Genomic DNA, 26,790 nt, shown 5'->3' with positions numbered 1-26,790 from the left:
GTACTTGTTTTACATTACATACATTTACATTTACAGCAATTTCTCATTTCTTGGTTAATTCCAAAACCGGGGTTTGACCTAAAGGAAAACCCCTAATCCCTAACCCCCCAATCGTCTTCGCTTTTCTATGTGTAGGTTGCAGGTACACGGCTGAAATTGAAGATCTGGAATCCTTGTGCAGAGACGAACAGATCCCCCTTCATTTCGCAGATTTTTCGAAGGACCGTGTGCATGCCGGGCGCCATCGTCCTGACAAATTTTGCTCAAATTTGTAGGACAGTTCCGTATCGACATTTTACTGCTAATTCTAGGTCCGCAGCTTCATCCTATATCCCTATCTCAGTTTATAAGTGAATCTTTGTCACTTTCTATGCATTCCTAGCTTAATTCTTCTATCGACATTCTTTACAAAAGAGGGTAGCCTTGCTGTCTTAACCCTTGAAACGCATTTAGCATCCAATCTTGCATTGTGTGAGATTGGATCTTGTGGGTTTCGACCCCTCTTTTGAATGTAAAGTCTCTCCCCTAAGTGAAAACCATCAACCCTAGTGAATCTCCCTTCTCTCTCCTTGGAGTTGGAAGAGGGGAGAGCGACTAGGGTTCGATCATGATTTTCCACTTTACAGTGTGATGAGTTAGCATTGTAATGGAGATCAGATCATGTTGCCACATTAGCCTCATGTATGTGAAGGATCTTGCATGAAGGAGATTGATCCTATCTACCTCAGGAATGTGCAAAGTCTCTGCAAATAGTGGAGAACGCATGATGGGTTATCACCTCCAAGAAGCAGTGAAGAATGAATGATGGAGAATGTCTTGAGATCTATTCAAGACCGTTGTATTCAAATGAAAAGTGTTCAATGGTCAGGATTGAACCGACTGAATTGCTCAACCTAAATGTTTAGGGTTAAGGGTTTATGTTACCAACCTATTTGTTTCTTATAAGGTCAATGTTGTGTTTCATGTTGAAGTTATTGGCAAATGTTGTGTGTGTATCTAAGTGCAAAGATACATGTTTTTTGCCAGACTAGATAAGAGGGTTGATACCTACAGAGTGTGTATGCAGAAGAAAGGAACTAAAGCGGGTCTGCATTGGCATTAAGTGCTATTACCAGATCATTGTAATACCTGTTGATCTCTAATCACTTCAATAGTTGGAAAATCTCTTAACAGGGTAGCTTTAACTAGCTTGCTATAAATCCTTTAACAGGGTGACTCAAAGCCATTGAGTTCATAAAATCCTCTAACAAGGTAACCCTTAACAAGCTTTAACACTTAACCAGGTATTCTAGCCATCCCTTAATCGGGTGATCCCTAACAGGATCAGTTTCTAACAGAACCTGTTGTAACAGTCTTTAACCGCACTAGGCTTCTAACAGAGCGGACTTCTAAAGAGTTCAAAAAGAGATTGTGGGTATTCATCCCCACCGTGGTTTTTCCTAGTTGGGTTTCCACATGAAAAATATGTGTGTCATATGTGATGTCTTTTTCATGTGATGCTTTGTTGTTTTCTGTCAAGCGGTGAATCATGTTAATCTAGCAAGTTATTATATTTTTGTTGATAGATTACCTATCTATGCACAAGGATAATGCGGAAATGAGGGTGTAGGTTGTGTGGTAAGATAAGTGTTTCTAGTTTATATTTTTCACAGTCTCATTGTGCTTAATCATTAGTAATTTGGTTTATGACCGGTGTTAGTGATTGGCAATCAAGTTCACTATTTGCAGTCAAACCGGTTCAGGAAAAGTTTTTGTACCTGTATTGATTCACCCCTCCCCTCTCAATACTGGTTTGGTACTCACTGTTCATCATTGTGTTATCACCATCCATATCCATCCACTCAATCCATTTGTATCCTATGCAAACAATATCTCCCTTCATTCATCCATCCTTTTACCAAATCGTTGATTCTCCCTTGTCATTGTTTCTAGTCCATCTATCCTATATCCACCGATCCACCCCATCCTATCCAATTATATTTTTTAATCCAATCATATTCTCCATCTCTTCCAATTCAATCATTAATCCCATCCCCAATCCAATCCTACTCAATCATCCATTCCCCTTTTCATCCTATCTAATCATTTATCCTTCTTCCATCTTATCCAATCCATCAAACTGAGTTTTTCCCATCTACGTGAGATTACATTGATTTGCACATAATCCAATCACCCATCCATATTGTGCTAATCAAATCCATTCAACAATCCTCTCATCTGCAGACCTTGCACATCCAACTTGCCTTTTGCCAATCATCAACTTATATCCAAATCCATCACTTCTCTATCGAGATGCATCCTTCCCTAGTTTGACAGTTTATCCAAATCCATCACCTGCCCATCAAGATGCATCCTTCCCTAGTATAACAGTTTATCCAAATCCATGTCCTACTCTTGGCAAGAGATGTCAGTTGGTAACAAGCATGTTGTTTGCATGGTTGATCTTTCTGCTTTGATTTTTATCTTGTGTCTCGGGACTATACTTGCTCATGGTTGCCTTGATCATCCTATATCTTGGTATGTCTTGGCTTGGGTATAATGCGGCATCATCTTTGCAGTATGGCATATTTGAGGGTCTTTCTTGTATGAACCTACAACCTTGTATCAATGTTTCTCAATGCTTACATGGTTGTGTGCAAGAGATTCTTGTTTGTCTGAGCATCACTCCATGCCTCAAATCTTCATATCATCCTAGCTCTTATAATCAGTGGTGTAGACTATCCATTATTGGAGTTGAGGAAAAATCAACTCTACAGCTCCCAAAGATCACCTGCATGCAAACCTGTCATAGAAGGAGAGAAACAAAAAAGCTATGGAGGCTAGAATTTAGAGACTCAGAAAAGAGGAGTCATATTGATTGTGCAACAAGAATGCAATTCAATAATTACAATTGTTATGAAAATACAAAGAGAGAATCCTTATAAAAGGATACTCAAAACCCTAAAGAATTATAAGATTCCTACGTTTAGCTTAAGTATAGAGTATAATAGACTAATAATTAAATAAATAGTCATTAGCTAATAAAAGATTATATAACACCCCCCCTTAATATGAACTTAGGGAGTAGCTAAAACACAACTAAAGACTAAAAAAGCATGTAAGAAATGCAGGAAAGCAACAATGGGTCCTGACAACTAGGCCTGATGAGGTACCCAAGTACAATAAAATCTCTATAAAGTAGAGAAAAAGGAGAAAACCCTGTGGGAACAAAAATTCTCTCCAAAAAGAGATGAAAGCTCAAGTGAAGGACTAAGAGGCCTCCAAACAAGAGTGTTCTATAAGATAGGAACAAAAAAGAAGAGAATGGAGAACACCACTGAAGCATGAAATAGATGCAAACACTGTCGGAGAGTAACTACTGATCTAAAGAACCTCCACTAAAATAGAACATGACCAGGAAGAGAAGACTATAATCATCATGAGTGCCCTCAAATGAAACTACTCGAATTAGATGGCAAAAAAAGGCAAACAACTAAACTTGAAGATACAGATGTCATGAAACACCAATGCTTGAAGAGTTGATAAATAGAACCAAGGAAGCATTAGAAAAACATGACAAACCTCCCCATAATGCTGAAAAGGGAGAGGGACAGGTACACTGAAAAGAATGACTAACAAGAACTACATGACGAAGAACCCAGAACAAGGTGCAAAGAAAGTACATAGTGTCATGGAAAGAACACTCACTTGACACACATCATGACACTAATGTCGTGGAAGGAACACTCACTTGACAAAGGTAGATGGCAAACAAAAGGTAAACATCAACCCCCCCATGTCACTTTATGAGTAGTGCATGTACAATAAGGCACAAGATGTGCACGATCCCAAGTATACAATGCATGGTGGCTCTTTATCTCAATGTGTTTGCAGAAATAAAATGCTACAATGATCAGAAGAGATAGAAGACTAGAAATAAAAAGCCAAAGATGAGACATCCTACTTAAAGAAATAGATCCTAGGACCTGAAACATCCAAGATATTCACCAAAGTGCTGAAAAGAAAAAAATTGAATAAAATATACCTCGAGTAGAATCTGGAAAGAAAAATCATATGAATGCAAAGTATACATAACAAGCTTTCCAACAATATATAGTCTTTGAAAAACAGAATTCGGATGCTCAAATGATGTCTCTCGGAGTGCAAAACAGAACCTATGGCTTTGACAGCAAAAAACCCCATCAAAAAAATTAAAAATAAAAATTTAAACCTCCAGATCTAAATAGAGCTCGGAAAGAGCTTTCTGATGATTTAATATTTGTCGAAAAACATCTCCGTATGACCAAGTTACGACCAAAAGACCAAAACCCCTCTTTTAGGGCATTAATAATTTTATTTTTTGATGAAAATTTTCTGATGCATTTGCAGGTACAGCCGTACAGATTTTTATGCCTCAAAAAACATGTCAATAAAAATTCATGGCACACATGCCCTTGTCACCAAAATAGGTCAAATTATATATCAAAATTTGTGGAATCGACCTCCTAAATCCAACCATGATGTCCTTTTGCAACCAAAATGTACCAAAAAATCAGCTACCCCCAGATATGAAAAAAAGCAATTGCACAAACCCTCGAATACATAGATCTGAAGAACAAGGCCCAAAATCTCTCATGAAGAGAACATGGGCATACAAATTTGGAGCTCTGATACCATAAAGAAGTTTAGAAAATACAACTTCTGAGATCCCAAGAGCACCTCTAGAGAAAATCTTCTAAAAATAACCAGGAACAAGCAATAACAAATGTAGGCTCTGATACCATATTGGAGTTTAGGAAAAATCAACTCTACAGCTCCCAAAGATCACCTGCATGCAATCCTATCATAGAAGGAGAGAAACAAAAAAGCTATGGAGGCTAGAATTCAGAGACCTAGAAAAGAGGAGTCATATTGATTGTGCAACAAGAATTCAATTCAATAATTACAATTGTTATGAAAATACAAAGAGAGAATCCTTATAAAAAGATACTCGAAACCCTAAAGGTGAAAACCCTAAAGAATTATAAGATTCCTAAGTTTAGCTTAAGCATAGAGTATAATAGACTAATAATTAAATAAATAATTATTAGCTAATAAAAGATTACTCTAACATTCATGGCAATATCAAACCTAGGTTTTCTCTCTATATTTTCTCAACTAGAAATCCTATCCATTTATCATTTCTTTATCAAAACTCCAATCCATCCATTCCTCTTTCCCTATTTATCACTCTAATTCTTTTATCACCTCATCTTCTCATCCATTTCAAGAGTACATCCATGTTCTTCGAACCCGCATGTCCTCTTGAGGGGGCATACAACTCCTTCCTCGTCATCATTCTTCCTCATCTTATGACTGGGGCATCATGCTACTAGTCCTTATCCTTTTCTTCCACCATGTTTTATTCTTCTTTGATATAACATCACTTCATGATGCTATATCGAAGAGGGGAAAAATGTAGACACCTAAAATTAATTAAATCAATATTTAATTAATTTAAGCTTCTCAACATGATTAATTGATTTAATTGTGTTATCCCTATTTCTTCTCTGTGTTAATTAAATCTAATTTAATTAATCCTATCACTATTGTCCAATAATTAATTTTCATATTCTTCTAAAGTCCCTCCAACCATTATTTCTTCTAAAACCTACTCAGTTAATTAACTTTGATTAATTAACCTAACTAAAGTGATTCCTACAAATCAATTTTCCTAATCCCCACTCAACCAAATTAATTCCTCTAGAATCTCTTATAATCCCACTTATCATTATTCTTCAATTTTAAATTCCCCCACTCATGTCACATCAATCTTGAACCTCTTAAAGAAATTCAAATTCCTTTGAATCCCCCTATGCATCCTCACAATGAAATTCAAATTTCTTTTCCCCCTTCTTTCCGAGGAATTTAATAGTCCTTTTTATTTATCCAATGCATCCTTGATCCATTTCCACTATCTTTGATCAATCTTAGCCTTTCATAAGAAAATCAATCTTGGCCCTCTATTGGCCTCCTCCAATCTATAAATTGGAGTATCTTTCCATCTCAAAGGGGGGTCTTCCATTCTTCTATCCTTATGCTACCAATTTCTCCTCCTATCATATTTTCTCATAATCCTCTATCAAATCCTTCTATCCATCATCAAAATCCAAATCCTTAATCCATAAATCTTTTTTAGCACTTGAGAGAAATCCACATCTACAACAAGCAAAGAGCAAATCAAGTGGAGTATTAAAGGGGCACCTTCACTTCATCAAGCTCAATCTGAGGAACAAGTGGAGACTTATCAAGGTATAATGGTGTTTTTTATATTTGTTTGATGTTTTATATATATTTCCATTCAAACTAACCATTTTCCTTCTCATCCTATTTTTCCTTGGTTCACTTGCCACTGGAGCAAAAGTCTTCTCAAAATCAATTCCTTCCATTTGAGAATATCCTTTACAAACAAGTCTATCTTTGTTTCTAACAACTTCACTTTGCTCATTCATTTTATTCAAGAAGACCCATTTAGTTTCTATTACATTTTTATCCTTAGGTCGGGAAATAAGAATCCATGTGTTGTTATTTTCAATCTCATTCAATTCTTCTTCCATTGCTTTTACCCAATGTTCATCTTTACATACTTCATTCACATCCTTAGGCCCAATCTTAGAAATCAAACAATATTCAACTTGATCTTTTGCAATTCTTCTTTTGGTATGAATACCTTTATTTATCTCCTATAATCTGATTTTCTAAATGATTAAATCTTACATACATGGGAGTCTTAGGATTTTTTTTATTTTTAGACTCTTGAGTTCTGTTTTCTGTAGTTGCACTAGTCCCTTCACCTTGATTTTCTAGATTCACCAAAACAATTTGAACTTAATTCTGGGTCTGCGGGTGCTTTCCTTTATTTGCACTGTCACTCTAATAATTTGAATTATATCCACAAGATCTAATATGCTTCTCATCACTTTCATCAACTCTAACATTAGCACTCTCAACCATCTTTCTCAATCTCTTGTTAAAACACTAGTAGGCCTTTCTTTTATTAGAATAACCAAGAAATATTCCTTCATCACATCTAGCATCAAACTTCTCTAAATATTTATCTCTTCTTATATAGAATTTACTACCCAAAATTCTAAAATATTTAATAGTAGGAGCATGACCAAACCATAATTCATAAGGATTCTTATTGGTATCACCTTTAATATGCACCCGATTAAGAGTGTATGTTGGTATTATGGATGTGTTGCATTGGTTTTGTCATTGATGTCAATACTTATTCTGCTGGAGATCTATATTGTTGATTGGCACTATGGTTATATTGGTTTATTGTTGAACTGACACATTGTGTTCATCGACAAGGTTAGTGACTTATGCACAGTCATTGGTATATGCTCACTGATAGGTTATATGGTTCGCCGACACTGATGATGACTTGTTATCATCTAGAGATCACTTAATTATAATGAAGACATGGTTTGGATACTTGGTTTTGGTGTTTTGGTTATTGGTCTAATCAGGCTGACATATTTGATGTTACCAGCTGATAGGTCTAGGTTATGGACCAATATACATTATCTATTCCAGATCAGCACGACATGTTATGGAGATGATTTATTGATTGGATATTGTTGTAAATGTATTGAGCCGACATGTTGTATCACATCAACACTTATTTTGTAATTGATTTGAATGTAATATTCTTAGTGAGCCAACCTAAGAATTTGGTCTTAGGTTTTGTATAAATGTAAGATCTCATTTGTGAGATGAAGTGTGGAATTGTGGTATGGTCATGATATGTGCAAATATTGAAGATCACATGAGCAGATCATAGAACAAATCAAGAAGGCATCATTTGAAGGTGTTTATCAGAGCTTAAAAATGTACTGAATCCAGCATTGTATGTGCACTTTGAAGTAGTACATTATTCTAGGATTTAACCATCCTACTGTAGTCATTGCGACTACCATTTGAGCAGTGTGCTCTAAGCGGTTGGCCTTTCTGCATGTGCAGACCCCATTTGCATACACATACTATCTACAGTAGTATCATCTGATTGTGGGTAAGGTTTTCCACTGTGGTTTTTCCCCTTACAGGGTTTCCATGTCAAAAATATTTGTGTTATGTGTTGTGGATGTTGTTTCTCTTTATGTTTCATGCATTAAGCTTCACCAGTATTTATATTAACTCCTAATATGTTAACCGGCATTAAGTTTGGTTTACTGGTATTAAGTATTAAGTTGGATTAATTTATAATTAGGTTGAAATTTATTGACAACTGATTCACCCCCCCTCTCAGTTTTCCTTCTGGTTCCTAACAATTGGTATTAGAGCGAAGCCCTATTTTTGCAAACTCTAACAACTTGAGGAGATCCTATGAAAATGAACATTTTTTAGGAAGGATAGTCTGAAACTTGATGGAACTAACTATGGTATATGGAATGTCATAATGGACACACATCCAAATTGCATTGGAAGAGACATATGGGAAGTTACAAAGAATGGCTATGTTGGTCCTACTACGAATCAACCCAATCCATAGACGTTGGCTAACGACATGGACAATGATTGCAAAGCAAGAGAATACTACTGCTAAATCATATGATTATCAGATTGATCTACTGCTAAAGCTATTTGGGATAAATTGGAAACATTGAATGAAGGAGATACCACTAACAAAATTGCAAAACTAGAATATTACCGGGTCAGGTATGAAAATTTGAAAATGGAAGAAGATGAAAGAATTTCTCCTTTTATGGAAAGAGTTAATGAAATTGTTTTAGGAATACAATGTTGTGGAGGATCCTTAAGTGAAGATGAAATTGTTTTTAAAGTTTTAAGAGCTTTGCCACCGACTTACAAAATGAAAGTAACTACAATTAATGAATTGAGAACAATGCCTAATACATCAGTATCTAGAGATACCTTGGTTGGAAAACTTTCAACATTTAAACATGAGGAATTTGGTCATGTTGCTATAGTTAAGATTGATTTAGCCTTCACAGAATCATCATCTACAACATCTTCATCATCATTTGACAAATCTGATTGGAAAGCACTTTATGCAAAAGAACTTGAAGATATCAGGAGGGAAAATAAAGAACTGGAAGAACTTGAAGCACTATTTACAAGAAAGATGCCTAAAGGTCCAGTTGGAAGTAAGTATGAAGTTAAAACACCATTTAAATGTTTTAATTGCAATAAATTTGGTCATATAGCATCTAGATTTCCCGATAGACATGCAAGATTAAAAGAGGAAGCTAAAAGAACATATAAGCCTAACCTTGAATATCAGAGATACAGATTTAAGAAGAACAAAGATAAATCATGTTACTATGTTGATGAAGGAGTTACAAATGATTCTAATGAAGAACCAATAGAGAATGGATGGGCATTTGTCGCAATAAAAGGAGATCAACCGACACCTACTGTCTTATCGGTAGAGAAGGCCCTAGAATCTAAAATTGAGGAAAAAGATGAATGGATCATTGAAAATGGATGTTTGCATCATATGACTAGTGATAAAAGTAAATTCTTATCTTTTCAGGAATATAATGGAGGTCTAGTAAGATTTAACGATAATAAAGCTTGTTTAATCAAAGGAAAAGGCACTATATCTTTGGATGGTAAGCACAATACTGACAATGTTTATTATGTTGAAGGTTTGAAGAATAATCTTTTGAGTGTTGGTCAATTAGTTGAAAAAGGGTTTCAGTTATAATTCAAGAAGGGAAAATGCAAAATCATGAATAAAACTGGATTGGAGATTGCAACCGGTATTCAGACTAAAGGTAATATCTTTTATTTGAATAATAGTGATAAGACATGTTTGATTACACATATTGATGAAAGTTGGTTATGGCATAAGAGACTTTGTCATTTAAATTTTGATTGCATTGTAAAGATTAGTTCAACTAAGGCAGTAAGGGATTTACCTAATATTGTGAAACCTCATAATCTGGTATGCAAGGAATGTCAATTGGGAAAGCAAGTTAGAACAACTTTTAAGAGTATTTCTGAGAAATCTAATAATGTTCTTGATTTAATTCATACTGACTTGTGTGGTCTTGCAAGAACAAGAAGTCTATAGGGAGATAGATATTTTATGCTAATTATTGATGATTATTCTAGAATGTGTTGGGTTACTTTTCTCAGGGAGAAATCAGAGGCTTTTGGAAAATTCAAGTTATACAAGGCAATGGTAGAGAATGAAACTGGTAAGAAAATCATATATTTAAGATCTGATCAAGGAAGAGAATTTACATCTAAGGAATTTAATATATTATGTAAAGTGAAAGGAATCAAAAGACAAATATCAGCACCCCAGATACCTCAGTAGAATGGAATTGTGGAAAGGAAAAATGGAACTATTCTGGAAGCAGCTAGAAGCATGATATTGGAAGAAAATCTACATCATGTGTACTGGAGAGAAGCAGTAAATACAATAGTTTACACTTTCAACAGAGTTCACATCAAAGGTGAAACCGGTAAGACCCCTTATGAACTATGGTTTGGTAATACTCCTACTCTTAAATACTTTAGAATATTTGGAAGCAAATGCTATATTAGAAGAGATGAGTATGTTGGTAAATTTGATCCTATAAGTAATGAAGGAATATTTATTAGTTATTCATCTAAGAGCAACGCATATAGATGTTTTAATAAAAGATTGTAGAAGATCATTGAAAGTGCTAATGTGAAGATAGATGAACACTTTAGAGGAAATTCAAGGTCTGTAGATTCTGAACCGATAGTGGAGATGATCATAAATGAACTAATACAGATTGCACCGGTACAGAATGTGGATCCATTCACATCACATCATTAGAGAATTCCATAGTGACTGAAGAACAAGAACATGTGAATAAACCTAGGTATATAAGACTAAATCACTCAGAAAAACAGATAATTGGGAATAAATATCAAGGTGTTATGACAAGAGGAAGACTGGCAAATGAAGAGGTATGCTTAATTTCTCAAATTGAACCAACATCTGTTATTGAAGCATGTCAAGATGAACATTGGATAAAAGCAATTGAAGATGAATTAGAACAAATTGAAAAGAACAATACATGGACATTAGTTCCCTGACCTAAAGACAAACATGTAATTGGAACTAAATGGGTATCTAGAAATAAACTAAATGAAGATGGTAAGGTAATTAGGAACAAAGCAAGATTAGTTTGTAAAAGATAATCAAAGAGGGAATTGATTATAATGAAACCTTTGCACCAATAGCTAGAATTGAGGCAATTAGATTATTTCTTGCATTTGCAACTCATATGAACTATAAAGTATATTAGATGGATGTAAATTGTGCATTTTTGAATGGTGATCTTGAAGAGGAAGTTTACATTGAACAACCTAATGGATTTTTATTGACAAATGATAAAGATGTGGTTTGTAGATTAAGGAAAGCTTTGTATGGATTGAAGTAAGCTCCTAGAGATTGGTATGCTAGATTGGACAAATATCTTTTGAAGCTTGGTTACACTAAAGGTAATGCTGACATCAACTTATATTACAAAGTGAATAATGATGACATCTTGGTTATTGAAGTTTTTGTTGATGATATCATTTTTGGAGGAGAAGATAGATTGTGTAAGGACTTTGCTAACAAGATGCAGGAAGAATTTGAAATATCTATGATTGGGGAGATAAAATTCTTTTTAGGATTGTAGATTTCACAAACTGATAAAGGTATATTCATATGTCAAACAAAATATGTGAAGGAACTACTGAAGAAATTTGGTATGAAAAACTCTAAACCGATAAGTACTCCTATGACTACAACTGATAAATTAACATTGAAGGATGATTCATCTCCTGTTAATACGACAAGATACAAATCTATGATCAGAGGTTTACTATATTTAACACAAACCAGACTTGATATAACGAATGCAATATGTATTGTTTCAAGGTTTTAGAGTAATCCTAAAGAAAATCTAGTAAAAAGGATTTTCCAGTATCTACAAGACACAACAAATCTTGGTTTATGGTATCCTAAAGATGAAGATTTTGATTTATGTGCATACACCGATGCAAATTGGGTAGGAGATGTAGATGACAAGAAGAGTACAACTAGAGGTGCATTTTTTCTTGGTAGTAGATTGATTTCATGGATAAGCAAGAAGTAGAGTTGTACATCATTATCAACAGCAGAATCAGAATATGTTGCAGCAACAACTAATTGTACTCAGGTATTATGGATTAAGAAAATGTTGAAGGACATAAAGGTAAAATGCAAAGAACCAATAATCATTTATTGTGATAATTTAGCAGCAATTGATATATCAAAGAATCCAGCATTTCACTCTAAGACAAAGCATGTTTCTATCAAGTATAATTTTCTGAAAGAGAATGTTGAAGCAAAAGAAGTAAGATTGGTTTATGTGAATACTAAAGAGAAGATTCTAGATATCTTTACAAAGCCTTTGCCTAAGAAAACCTTTGAATATCTCATAGAGAAGGTTGGGGTAATACCCTCACTGACAGAGACTTAGATGATTGGAGATTGGCATCAAACCGACAGAAACTAACAGAGAAATCTTTTTCTGGATTTGATGGAGGAGAGCTACTTCTGAGGGGGAGAATTTGGTTGTATGTTCTAGTATTTCTTCTTAATTGCTTTGGCATTTGATGTCAAAAGGGGAGAGATATATACTCTTTGTATTATGGTTTTGATTTCTGGTATTGATCTATTTTGGAGATTGTTGGTTTTTTATTTTTGGCATTTTTCTTCAACACTTAGATGTTTTTCCATCTAGAGTTACCATCAATGCCAAAGGGGGAGATTGTTGGTATTATGGATGTGTTGCATTGGTTTTGTCATTGATGTCAACACTTATCCTTCTAGAGATCTATAATGTTTATTAGGCACTATGGTTATATTGGTTTACTATTGAACTGACACATTGTGTTCACTAGCAAGGTCAGTGACTTATGTACAGTCACTGCTATATGCTCCCCAAAAGGTTATATGGTTCACTAGCACTGATGATGACTTGTTATCATCTGGAGATCACTTGATTATGTCGAAGACATGGTTTTGATACTTGGTTTTGGTATTTTGGTTATTGGTTTAATCAGGTTGATATATTTGTCATTACCAACAGATAGGTCTAGGTTATGGACCGGTATACGTTATCTATTCCAGATCAGCACAACATGTTATGGAGATGACTTATTGATTGGATATTATTGTAAATGTATTGAGCTGACATGTTGTACCGCATCATGACTTATTTTTTAATTGATTTGAATGTAATATTCTTAGTGAGCCGACCTTAGCATTTGGTCTTAGGTTTTGTATAAATGTAAGATCTCATTTGTGAGATGAAGTGTGGAATTGTGGTATGGTCATGGTATGTGCGAATATTGAAGATTATATGAGAAGATCATAGAGAGAATCAAGAAGACATCATTTGAAGGTGTTTATCAGAGCGTAAATCAATACTGAATCCAACATTCCAAATGCACTTTGAAGCAGTACATTATTCTAGGATTTAACCGTCCTACTATAGTCATTGCGACTCCCATTTGAGCAGTGTGCTCTAGGCAGTTGGCCTTTCTACATGTGCAGACCCCATTTGTATACACATACTATCTACACTAGTATCATCTGATTGTGGGTAAGTTTTCCCACCATGGTTTTTCCCCTTACAGGGTTTCCACTTCAAAAAAATATGTGTTGTGTTGTGGATGTTGTTTCCCTTTTTGTTTCATGCATTAAGCTTCACCGATATTAATATTAACTGCTAATATGTTAACCGACATTAAGTTTGGTTTACTGGTATTAAGTATTAAGTTGTATTAATTTATAATTGGGTTGAAATTCATTGACAACTGATTCATAGCCCCCCCTTCTCAATTGTCCTTCTGGTTCCTAACAGTGTACACTATACTACACAGCTTCTCTCCAATAAACATGCAGAACAATTCCTTGCAACATAATTGTCCTAGTAGCTTCTTAATTGGTTTTGTTCTTCCTTTACACTACACCATTTTGATAAGGGCTTCTCAGAGCAAACAATTGTCTACTTATCCCATGCTCTTCATAGAATGTATTAAACTCCCCAAAAATGAGGTCTCCACCTCTATTAGATCTCAGACAATTCAGCTTCAAACATGTCTCAATCTCAACCATAACTTTGAAAATATTAAACTTCTTTAAAGCTTCAGATTTCTCCCTTAAGAATGTAACCCACATCATCCTTGAATAATCATCAATCAACAACATGAAATATCTATCTCCTTGCAAGATTCTAACTCTAGAATGTTCACACAAATCAGTATGCACAAGACCTAATAATCCATTAGAAAAGTTCTTCTTACTCTTGAATGATATCCTAGTTTGTTTCCCTAACTAATATTCCTTGCACATGGGGTTAGCAGGTTTCATCAACTCAGGAAGATCTCTCATAGCCTTAGTAGAAATTATTCTAGAAATGTCATCAAAATTCGCATGACACATCCTTCTATACCACAACCAACTTTCATCAATTTGAGCAATCAAAAATATTTTACTGGAGCTATTCAAGTGAAAGATATTACCTTTAATATTTGTACTTGATGCAATATCTATTGTGGAGCTACCCAAGATTCTACATTTTCCATTCTTGAAGTGAAGATCATAACCTTTGTCAACCATCTGTGCAACACTCAAAATATTATGCTTTAGGCCTTCTACATACAAGACATCATCAGTATTGTGCTTACCATAAAGAGAAATAAAACCTCTACCATAGATTATACCAGCTTTATCATCTCCAAATTTCACAAGTCCGCCTTCATAATTCTCCAAGCTCACAAAATTACTCTTATCCATTGCCATATGGTGAAAGAATCTCTTGTTTATCACCCATTTATCTTTCTCTTCAACCTATGCAATTAAGGCTCTTTCCACATTCATGCAACTACTAGAATCAGTAAGAATTGGATCATCTTCCTTGATAGCAATAAACACCCATTGGTTATCACTTGTATTTCCTTTATCTAATTCATCATCTGAAACACCTTCATCAGTATCATAATAACATCTCTTCTAAAATTTAGGCTTGTAAGTTTTCTTAGGAACTCTTTCTAGACATCTTGAGGTAAAATGTCATCTTATTACATGAAAAATATTTAAGAGGTAACTTTCCTTCATACTTACTGGCTCCTTTAGGTAATCTCCTAGCAATCAGTGCTTCAATCTCCTCAGTCTCTCTCTCTTCTTCTTCCATTTCCTTCATCTCTTTCTCATATCTTGGCATTCTCCTAGAAGAATTTTCTTTTGGGTCATATCTTTTCTTATCCTTTCTAGAAATAGTGGATTTGAATGCAGATTTTAGCTTAGGAAGGGAGTCGCCAAATTCACTCAATTCAAAGGTTGATAACTTACCAATCAACATGTCTCTAGTTATTTTTATCAAGAACTAGATCTCCTTGATAGAATGAACTTTATGTTTGTAGGATGCAGGTAAAGACCTAAGCACTTTAGCAACAATCTCTGATTCTTCCAACTTTCCACCAGCACATCTGATATTGCACACAATTTCATTCACCTTCTGCATAAAAGAAGTAATGTTCTCATCTTCACTCATCCTCAACATCTCATCCTTTCCTTTTAGACTCTACAACTTAGCAATATTCACATAGTTGTCACCTTCATATAGGGTTTCCAACTTCTTCCAGATCTCATGAGTAGTTTGCAATTCCATAAAATTTGTCATTTCAGAATCTGTTAAGGCACTCAACAATTCTTTCTTAGCTCTAAAATTACATTCAGCTTCCTTAATCTCATCTGAAGTTGAAGGTCCATTAGTAGGAACAATATACTTGTTCTTTTAATAGTCTAGTAAGCTTCTCCAATGCATCTGAGATGACATTCTATGTGGCTCTTCCAAAGAGAGTAGTTAGTACCATCAAATCTCAGACTATCCTTCTTGAAAGATGTTATCTCGGATCACCTCAAGTGGTTAAGCTTCTCTATAAGAACCCGCTCTGATACCAATTGATGAAATAGCTCTGATTGCAGGTAGACAACTGAGATGGGGGGTGAATCAGTTGTCTCACAAACTTGCACAAATTAAACTTATTCTCAAATCTGATCATTAAGCATGAAAGCATAAATCAATAACACATCAAGAACACACATAAAACCAAGATTTTTGACATGGAAAACCCAATCAAGGGAAAAATCATGGTGGGAACCTACCCACAATATGATGATACTTTGTTAGAAGTATAAGAATATTACAATGGGGAATGCACATGCATTCAGGCACACTACCTAGAGCTCACTGCTCAAAAATAACAAAGGGCTACAACCCAAGGAAGACTCACTATCTTACAAACATATTCGGATTACATATGAAAGATCATGAACTAATAAAATGGCATCTCCAAATGCCTAGTTATAGTTTCGGTTAAGCACATAAACAACTTCTTCTCAGTTTTATTCACTACCTCTAAGAGATGTATACATTATTCGCTCATACACTTTTGATTCCCATCCATACACATTTACAATTACAAAGATATTACACTTATTTATACATGACATCAACCTCGCCAAGGTCAGCTCAACACATGTTACCTAATTAAAAAAATATAACCACATGCACTACAAAATCATATGCAAAACAAGTAATGCTAGCTAAGACACAACACAAACCCATATCACATGCCTCGAATCTGAAACACCTCCAAGAATTATGCATCAAACATCTGCAACATGCTACAACCATCTGGTCACCCATATCACATGCAGACCACCAACACAAAAGGCACACTATTCAGAAACATCCACAAGCATCATGAATTACCACCGCAACATCCACAACTACTCAAATTACTAGAATCATATCATCATTATACCGGACTTCAAGAACACTAACTGCAACAATTTTCAACCTGGATAAATCATTTGTGGAGCTCTAAACCAAAAACCACTTGAATTGAAGATACACATCAACCTCCCAAACATTCCTCCAAATCTGCAAATCAAGATATTGCAATGTGGAGAAATGCAGATCAAATTACTGACACTGGAACCACTGAACAACAAAAAAACTAACCACAATGCAGATATCCATAACTCACTCAAATCTTCATGTGGATCTCTACAAATCATACTGAATCATTGATACACAGTCCTCTACAAACACTTTAATCCACAAACATTGATCATCAACATCCTAAACAAACTCACTGACCTCCACTGAAACACTATCACCGATAGAGAAATATGTGGACATCAATGACAACACATCTCTTAGATATCATTAAAGCAAATATTTGTAGAAATCACACAAACATCCAAAATAGAAATTGTTGAATTTTTTTGATGATATTATTTTTGGAGGAAATGATAGTTTGTGCAAAGAATTTTCTAATGAGATGCAGAATGATTTTGAGATGTCTATGGTTGGAGAGTTGAAATTATTTCTGGGATTGCAAATTACACAGTAAAAAAAGGTTGGTTTCTTGGTTATGTAAAAAGAAAAATTCAATTTCTTTATCTACTACAGAAGAGGAATATATTGCTACTACTAACAATTGTAACTAGGTTATATGGATGAAGTAGATGTTGAAAGATATTAGAATTGTGCAGCAAAAATAGAAATTGTATTTTTGTGTGGAAGATCTTAAACACAATCTTCTCAATGTCATCCAAATGTGTGATAATGGGTACAATTGTTGAACCGATAGAAGAACTCAGAGGGGGGTGAAACATTTTGGAACATCAAAATAGATAAATTATAAATAGATTTCAACTATTCAAAAATAATACTAAAAATGTATCAACCATCAACATAAGAACACAAGATTTACATGGTCAAGCTAAATAGGAGAAAACCACAATGAGAATATAGCTCACAATATAAATATGAATGATTACAATGTTTTAGGCTCACTCCCAAGGAGCTACAACACCTAAAGAAATTGCAAGATAAGGTACACTACCTTAGGGAAAGATACATGGATTTGCACAGTTCAAGTACACTGCTTCAGGGAAAGATACAAAATTGTTGCTAAAGGACCCACTATCATTCAAAAATAGAAGAAATAGTAGAAATGATATGAGAAGCTTCTCCTAAACATGAAATTATCCTTGAATATCAAGATCAAGTAACCAATATCATGGCAAACATCTTTGAACTTTGTCATTGTCTGTACACACTGTCTTCTTGAATATATCACCTTCAAATCTCTTCACAACTAACTTTCGCATATCCACAAACTCAAATCTGCTTGCATATCATTTTCTTAAATTTTTCATCGATTCACACACATTCCATCATACAACTCATACAACCTCATTCCTTAAATATTTAAGATAGATCATCAAAAACTTTAACTTAGGGTTGGCCATAATTAGAATAAACAATATTGCACAAAATAAGCCACCTAGGCCAAAAATACTCAAAGAAGTACACTCCAAGAGAATGAGGGGACCCAAATACATCATAGCACATCCTTCCAAGTTGAATCCAATGATCTAAACACACTAACTCATCATACAAAATCACCATCATATGTAATGTGTAGATAGACAATAAAACTCATCAAACAATCTTCCAAAAGACATCTTTTGATGCATATTATGTCATGTGGGTCTCCACACACCTGTTGCTATTTACTAAGTTGTCATTAGTTTTATGCCCAAAGTCATCCTATATACACTAGTCGGTTAATACTACTGAAAAGTCCAGTCGGTAAATACCAAGGTTATTGGTGTCAGTTACATAAGAGAGACAAGTCACCGAGATGATATACACCGAGCTATGAACCAAGACGAATACAGAATGTCTACCGAGTAGCAAAGAAGGAATACTGAGTTAACCTGAACCAAGTGGAAATGTGTTACTAGATTCAATGAACTTGGACACACATGTGAAACATGTTACAAGATTCGAGAAGATGAAACCGTTATTACATAGGAAATTGCATTTAAAGATTTTGTATGATTTTGAGGAAGAATGTCCAATGAAATAATTTCTATGTTTATTCATTCAATAAAACATGTTTGTATGATCGAAGCATGAATAGATCACTATCTCAGAGATCTATATAAACAAAATGATTTGAGTATTTGAGAAATGACATGACAATCAAGAGAGAAGATACGAAGTGATGATATAGTTAAGTGTGAAGAAAGAAGATTGATGGAGATATTCAGAGGTTACTGAGAAGGTTTGAGAGAACAGTTTAAGGGACATAGTATACAAAAGTGGTTACTGAGTTTATTTATCAATTACCGAGGAATTCTATGAGAAAGGTAATTTTATATTGAGCACATAGAGTCTGCTATAACATTTCAGATGTTAAGTTGCAGATATTTTGTAAAGATTTTCACTGAATTATTAAGTTGTGTTAGAAACCTTTAACAGGGTAAAAGACTCTAATAAAGTCTATAAATTGTAAAGCCTTTAACCAGGTACAACATTTTGTAAAAGTGTTTGTAAAATTCTTTAGCAAGGTAGATCTAAAGATCTTTATACTCCTAACAGGGTAAGCTATTAGAAATAGCTAAACATGTAGCTCTAATGGAGCAATCTTGATTACTGCAGTAGTGAAGTTATGGGTGCCATCCCCACCGCAGTTTTTCTCTCTAACCAAGAGTTTCTACATGACCAAAAATCTTTGTGTTATGGAGTGAAATTTGATGGATTTTATTTATATGATTATGTTTCAGTATTATATATTTATGAGATCAACAATACTTAGTTTGTGTTTATCAGTAAAATTGTTTTTTAAGAAAAGTTTTGAAGTACTGATTCACCTCTCCCCTCTCAGTACATTAGCTTTCCAAGTCAGACCTAGCAATTGGTATCAGAGCTTGATTCTTGGTAAAGGGACTAACAACCTAAAGAGAAAGATCCTATCAATGGAAGGCTATAAACAATCACGCAGGATTGTGAATCTTCAAGAAGAATTGGATCATGCTAATCAAGTGATTGCAGATATGGAGAGGCAAATGCAAAGATCACTGAAAGTCAGAAGAAGGTCGTCTGATGATTTATAGGACTCACAAGAGTTGGTGGAACAAATTGAGACATCATCTGAGAATAGCATATCAAAAGAATTTGAAGAAATGATTTCAGAATTGAAAGAAAAGAACAAAGCACTTAATGAATAGCTAAAATCAATGAGAAGGGAACATGAGTATTTCAGCACACAGGTGACTGAAAATATTGAAGCATTGAGATCATATGAAGATAATAAGTGAAAAATAGAAGGAGAAAAACAATAGCTAGAAGCAATGGTGTCTGCAAAGAATGACGAAATATCAAGGATGAGTGAAGTTCAACATAATCTGTCTAATCAATTGGGTTATGCACATCATGAATCTACTCTAAAGGAAAATGAGATCCAAGCATTGAAACTTGAATTATCAAGACTAACCGATGAACTACAAGCAGAAAAGAATTCAAAGGAAACACTAAGAAAAAGTCATGAATCATCAAGAATGTTGGATGAGCAACTAAGAAATATGAGAACACCCAACAAAACTGCAGGACTTGATTACAAAGGAAACAACTCTACTGAGAAAGAGATCAACACCATTGAGAAAGGAGAATCATCAAAGCAAGTTGGAAACAAAGAGAACATCAATAACATGAAGGACAAGAAGCCTATTTGCAACTACTATGGAAAATGAGGACATACTGCCAACGTTTGCCGGAGCAGAAAAGGTAAGCAGCCGAATCGTACTAGGTTTGATGGTTATTGTTACAATTGCAATAAGTATGGTCATACATCTAAGCAATGTAGGACAATGTCTATTAACAATTATCAAAAGGCAAAATTCAGGGGGTTTTGCAAAAAATGCAATAGATATGGACACAATACCGAGAAATGTTGGTTTAAGCAGAAAAACTATATGTGGACTCCACACCAAGCAAACACTAGAAGCTACCGAACTCACACAGATCTCAATAAAAAATATACTTCAATACCATGGAATTACAATACAAGGATATGGTGTGAATGTTGTGGAAGATACTGACATATAAGTGCAAACTATATGATAAGGTTTGGAATGAACAACCAAAAATCATGGAGAAATCCCAGAATGGCATGTTTTTATTGTCACAGAGTTGGACACATGGCTAAAGACTGCAGAGACCAACCTAGAGGAGATACTGAGGAGATAAGAAGAAAATTATAGAAATTTTGGAAAAAGAAGGAAGATGTGTCAAATAATGAAGGAAGCACCTCACCTACTAAGTTAGGTGCATCTACTTTAAATTAATCAATAAAGGTATGGAGGGACTGCATTCTCACAAGGTTAGATCTTAACAGTTCCTATATAATCATGTACATAATTCCAAAATCTGCATAGCTAAGATGCAATAGCAAGTTTGAAATATTATCTAGTCTTTTGAATTACTAGAGAAGTCAGCAAATGTATTAAACCTGTATAGACGGTAAAAGCTTATAAGAGAGATAGTCGGTATAGTGGAACCAAGTGCATTTAATGCCTATTTTACCTAACTGCACGAAGCCTGATAAGGTCAAAAGGAGGTACTTAAAGTATTTTGCATGGTCATTTTTCACTCACCAGTTTTCAAAGTGCAGAGAAGAGTGAATCAAAAGGCGATCAAACATTTCCAAGAGCAAATTCAAGGTATTTAGCATAATCTAAACTGCATTTTCAGCAGTTAACCGATCAAAGTCAGTTGTGAATATTTGCGAAGTATTTAATAAGTTGGAAGCATTTTCTAGTTATTTGAAACCCTAAGCTATTTCGTAAGTAGAATTTTAAGTTTGAAATGACTCCCAAGGTACAGAAACCCATTGTAGTAGAGAGCATTGAGAAGCCTACACTGAAATACACCTTACCTCCCAAAGTGGCATCTGAACCCGATGAGAAAACTGCATTCTCTCTTATTCTAGATAGGGTTTTGTTGGTCGAAGATGTTAGATTTTATACCAAGTGTTGAGTTGATGAGCTAGGTCATACTGAGATTAAGGATATGTATGACAAATTGTGCACCGATGGAAACCTAGATAGCAAGTTTGAGCATATCAAAGTTAAGGGATTAACTGAAGCCCTAACCTATCCTCGAGTCTTCAAACCCCAATGGGTCAAATTTGTCTTGAGCCGAGTGCATGATGATTTTATGTGGTTAGAGGATCAACCTTTCAAGATCACCAAGGAGATTATTCACATGATAACTAGATACCCTATATTTGACCATGCCCGAGCCCAGAAGATGATTTCATAAAAGGAATTGATAACATTAACAGGTGTTGAGTCTAATAGTAGAGGTCTTAAGTTGAACAATGTGACTGATGCAGAACTCAATTTTTCTATTAGAGTTATTGGTTATTGTTTCTTCTAGTCTGCAAGAGAAAATAGTGTACCATGTGCAGCTATAGATTTGACTTATAAAATTGTTAAAAAGGGTATGCAAATTGATTTATGTGAAGTGTTATTGAAGAATCTTTTTGAAAATATCAATACAATAAGGAAATCGAAGAAGAACAATAATGCAAACACACTAAAGTTTGGGTCACTCTTAGTGTGTATGTTCTTCTATTTTTTAGAAATTCTTTCCATCAGTCGGTAACATTGTTTGGGATTTACACCAACCTATCACCCATCAAATAAATGATTTCATCAATCAGCTAGGTGATAATTTCAATATGATAATAGATGATTACTTCAATAGATTCTAGGAAAAGATGCATAGCAGGTACAGGATTCCACCTCAGCTAGTGGAAAATTACAAGGATACTATATGTTTTGAAGTGGATACCGACTACTATTATGTCAATGCAGTAGAACCCAGGACTCAATCATTACCACCTATGGGTTATGAGATAGATTTTGACATTGCTCAATAGTAGATAGATGCCTTTTTAGCACTTCCAAGGCATGCTACTAAGAATAGATATGGCACCTATGAAGAGGTGAAAGAAAAAGTAAAAATGAGCATTGTAGTACCAAAGGCTGCTAGAAAAGCCACCAAAATGATCAAGGATTTAACTGAAAAAGTTTGTAGAAGGTTCTACCTCCACACCTACTAAGCCAGCAAGAAGGAAGAGTGATCAATTTTCGATCAAGGAAGAATCTGAAGCTCAAGAAGCAGCAATTACACTGAGCACTGAGTTTCCAAAGGGCAAAGTTTTGAAAAGAAAGAAACAGGATACAACCGAGGTATCACTAACCAAGCCAGCAAAGCAACCGAACACTAGATCATCTCCTGCATCACCCGATAAGAAGTAGAAGAATGTAGAAATGCCTAAGGTTATAAAAACTTATAGAAAGAAGCCCAAAAAAACAATTTTGGATAAAGAGGCAAGTGACAAAGAGTCAGAAGATGTAAATAAACTTTAGGTTGTAAAAGGCACAAAGGAAGATGTACATAGTGTTGACAATTTTTTGTGCAAAATTAAAGGAATATGATGGATTTGGTTTGTTTAGATATGTAAAATATGATACAAGAATAGATGAAGAGAAGAGGCAAATAGAAGAGACTGTAATTTGTGCACTTCTCAAGTTCTGAGTAGTTCCATTGGAAGTGGCTAGTTTTCTTCCAAAAGCATTGTACTCACACATTGATAATAGATGGAAATATGCTATAGACTTGGAGAAGCAAATAAGAGAAAGAGCTTTAGTTCATCTCTTTCTAGATATGTTGGTAGATGATATAAGAGATCATTTGAAAAACTACTAGACAAATTTTCAAGTAAAACAAAGGGCCTTGAAAATTATGAATGGTCTATATCTTGACATTGAAAAAGAAACTAAAGAAAAATAGAAGAAAATATTCAGGATTCAAGCTGAAGAGCCAAAAGGTGAGGTAGAAATAGTTGACATCATCGAGCAAGATCCTACTTCCACTATTTAGTTAGATGAGGTTGTAATAGACACTGAAGCAGGGGAAGGAGAAATGATAGAAGGAAGCTCCTATGCCAAACTAATATCAAGTGAATCAGTTGTGGAATAGGTTAAGTCCTATCCTCTGATTACCCAACAAGTTACAGCTGAGAAACTTTAGGACACAGATCAAGGTACAGAGGGTCAAAAGGTTAAACAAGATGAATCTACCTCTCAGGCCACCGGTGAGCAAACTTCCCAAATACCGAGACAATTTCTACTGAAACTCCGAGCAAGGAAACACCAAAGGATACAACAGAGGCCACAGGAACTGACAAAAGTGTTGCCTCTACTAAGCAACATAACAAGGAAGGACAAGACTCAAAAGCCATTGTACCCATTCAACCAGAGAAGGCATCATCATCAAAAGGGAAGAAAACAAAAAGACACATTTTTAAGATAGATCTATCAAAGCCCATTGTGTTATCGAATGTTGACATTAAAAAATTGAAAGGGCAAGCACTGATAGAATTTGGTGAGCTTTGTAAAGTGAAAGAAGAGCAGGAAAGACAGATAGGTATTCAGCAAAAGAACCGAGTACTTCAGAAGGTCAAAACATTATTGACAGACATGATACCTGAAGCTACCATCAATAAAGATGCTGCCATCCATGTGCAACTAGATGAACTACTCACTCAATTGGAGGAATCAGGAGTAGAAGCATCAGAATACCTTAGCAAATTGAAAGATAAAGAGCTAACTGCCTAGATGATTGAAGAAGTGTAGAAAGCAATTGCTATAGGTAAAATAAAGCTTATTGAATTCATTGATGAGTTGTCCCCTCAACTCAAGCATATTATTTATTTATTCCAGAAGTTATGTACATTCTCATTCTTCATCAAAGATATCAAAAATAAGACTGAAGTCATTGAAAAAGAGATTACCGATCTCTCAAATTAATTGACTACCAAGCCAGATTCTCTTTAGAATTTTTATACAAGGCTACAAACCCTTATGGCTCAACAGTTAGAACTTTGGAATGAAGAGCATAAAATAAGGATGGATATCATGACTCTTCAAACATTATTTATTCCCCATTTATCATCAGTTCAAGAGCAGATCAACCGAGCTACCCAATTGTCAACTCAAGTAGAGGGAAGCACTTCAGATGGTTTGATCACACTGTCAGCTGATATTAAAGCTCACAATACAATAATGGAAAGTGTCAAGGATGCACTTACCAATTTTGGTATTTTGGTATGGTTTTTTCATTGATGTCAGCACCTACTAAAACACTAGCACTTTAGAGATCCAACAACATTCACCAGCAAGCAAGTAACTATTGCACAGTTACTCATATATGATTCACTGGCAGGATATAATGATCACCAACACTTGGTAATATCAAAGACATCGTGTGGACATCTTATCTTAATTAATTAATCATTAGTATATTCATATTTACATATTTTCTTTTACCAGCAAATAGGTCCAGGGTTATCCAGGGTTACACCGGCAGGTTATCTTTTCCAGATCAGCATGGCACGCTATGGAGATGATTAATTATTGTTGTAAATGCATTAAGCCGACATGTTCAATCGGTTATTGCATCGGATATTATATTGTTTGTAAAATGTTTTTATTATAATATCTTGTAGAGTCGACCTACTAAAATTGGTCTTAGGTTATGGTATAAATGTAAGATCTTATTTGTAAGATCAAATGTGGAATGCGAAAAAGAATTGTGTGAAGGTATATGCGAGTTTAAGTAGAGCAATACACACAGACATCTTTTGAAGGTGAAGCTAGGTTTTTGTGAAAGCATATCATCTTTACACCGGTATTGAATCCAGCATATGAAGATGCTATTTTGAGCAGTACATTCTTATTGGATTTAACCATCAAATTGTAGTCAGTGTGACTCCCATTTTGTGATTGAGCAGTGAGCTCTATGTGCTTGGCCTTTCTGCATGTGCAGACCCCATTTATGTACACTTACTATCTATAATAGTATCATCTGATTGTGGGTAAGGTTTCCCATCATGGTTTTTCTCCTTACAGGGTTTCCACGTACAAATATTGGTGTTATGTGTTATGGATGACTTTGTGTTTATGTTTCATGCACTAATCTTACCGGTATAGAAATTAACTATTAAAATTGTCTACCGACATACTTAATTGGTTTACCAGTATTAAGCATTAAGTTGGTTAAGTTGTTTTTGGTTTGAATTTAGTAGACAACTGATTCATGCCCCCCCCCCTCTCAGTTGTCTTTGAAACCTAACAATTGGTATTAGAGCTTAGTCGTATTTTGCAGAAGTTTAGCAACTTGAGGAGATCCAATGTCTACTAGCTATTTCAGGAAGGACAGTCCTAAACTTGGAACCAACTATAGGATATGGAAGATTAGAATGGAGACACATCTGAATTGCATTGGAAAGGACATCTGGGATGTTACAAAGAATCGTTATACTGCTGCTGTACCAGGTCAGTCCAGTCCAGCTAACTTGACTAAAGACGAAGAAAATGATTGCAAAGAAAGAGAAGCACTTCTGAGTGCATTATCAGATCAACAAATCATGGGACTATCAGATAGGTCTACTACTAAAGATATTTGGGATCATTTGGAAACACTGAATGAAGGAGATTCCATAGTCAAAATTGCAAAACTTGAAAGCTTCTGGGTCAGATATGAACATCTGAAAATGGAAGAAGATTAAAGGATTTCTGGTTTTATGGAAAGAGTAAATGAAATTGTTTTGGGTATTAAATGTTGTGGGGGAACCTTAAGTGAGGATGAAATTTTTTCAAAAGTTTTAAGAGGATTGCCACCGGCATATTAAATGAAGGTTACTACTATAAATGAGTTGAGAACAATGCCTAATACATCAGTAACTAGGGATACATTGATTGGGAAACTTTCAGCTTTTGAAATTGAAGAATTTGGTCTTGTTGCTACTATTAAGATAGATTTAGCCTTTAAAGCATCAACATCATCT

This window comes from Cryptomeria japonica, chromosome 7 (assembly GCF_030272615.1).
Source record: "Cryptomeria japonica chromosome 7, Sugi_1.0, whole genome shotgun sequence".
NCBI lineage: Eukaryota > Viridiplantae > Streptophyta > Pinopsida > Cupressales > Cupressaceae > Cryptomeria > Cryptomeria japonica.
The sequence above is the reverse complement of the archived record's forward strand: the minus strand, read 5'-3'. Positions refer to the sequence as shown.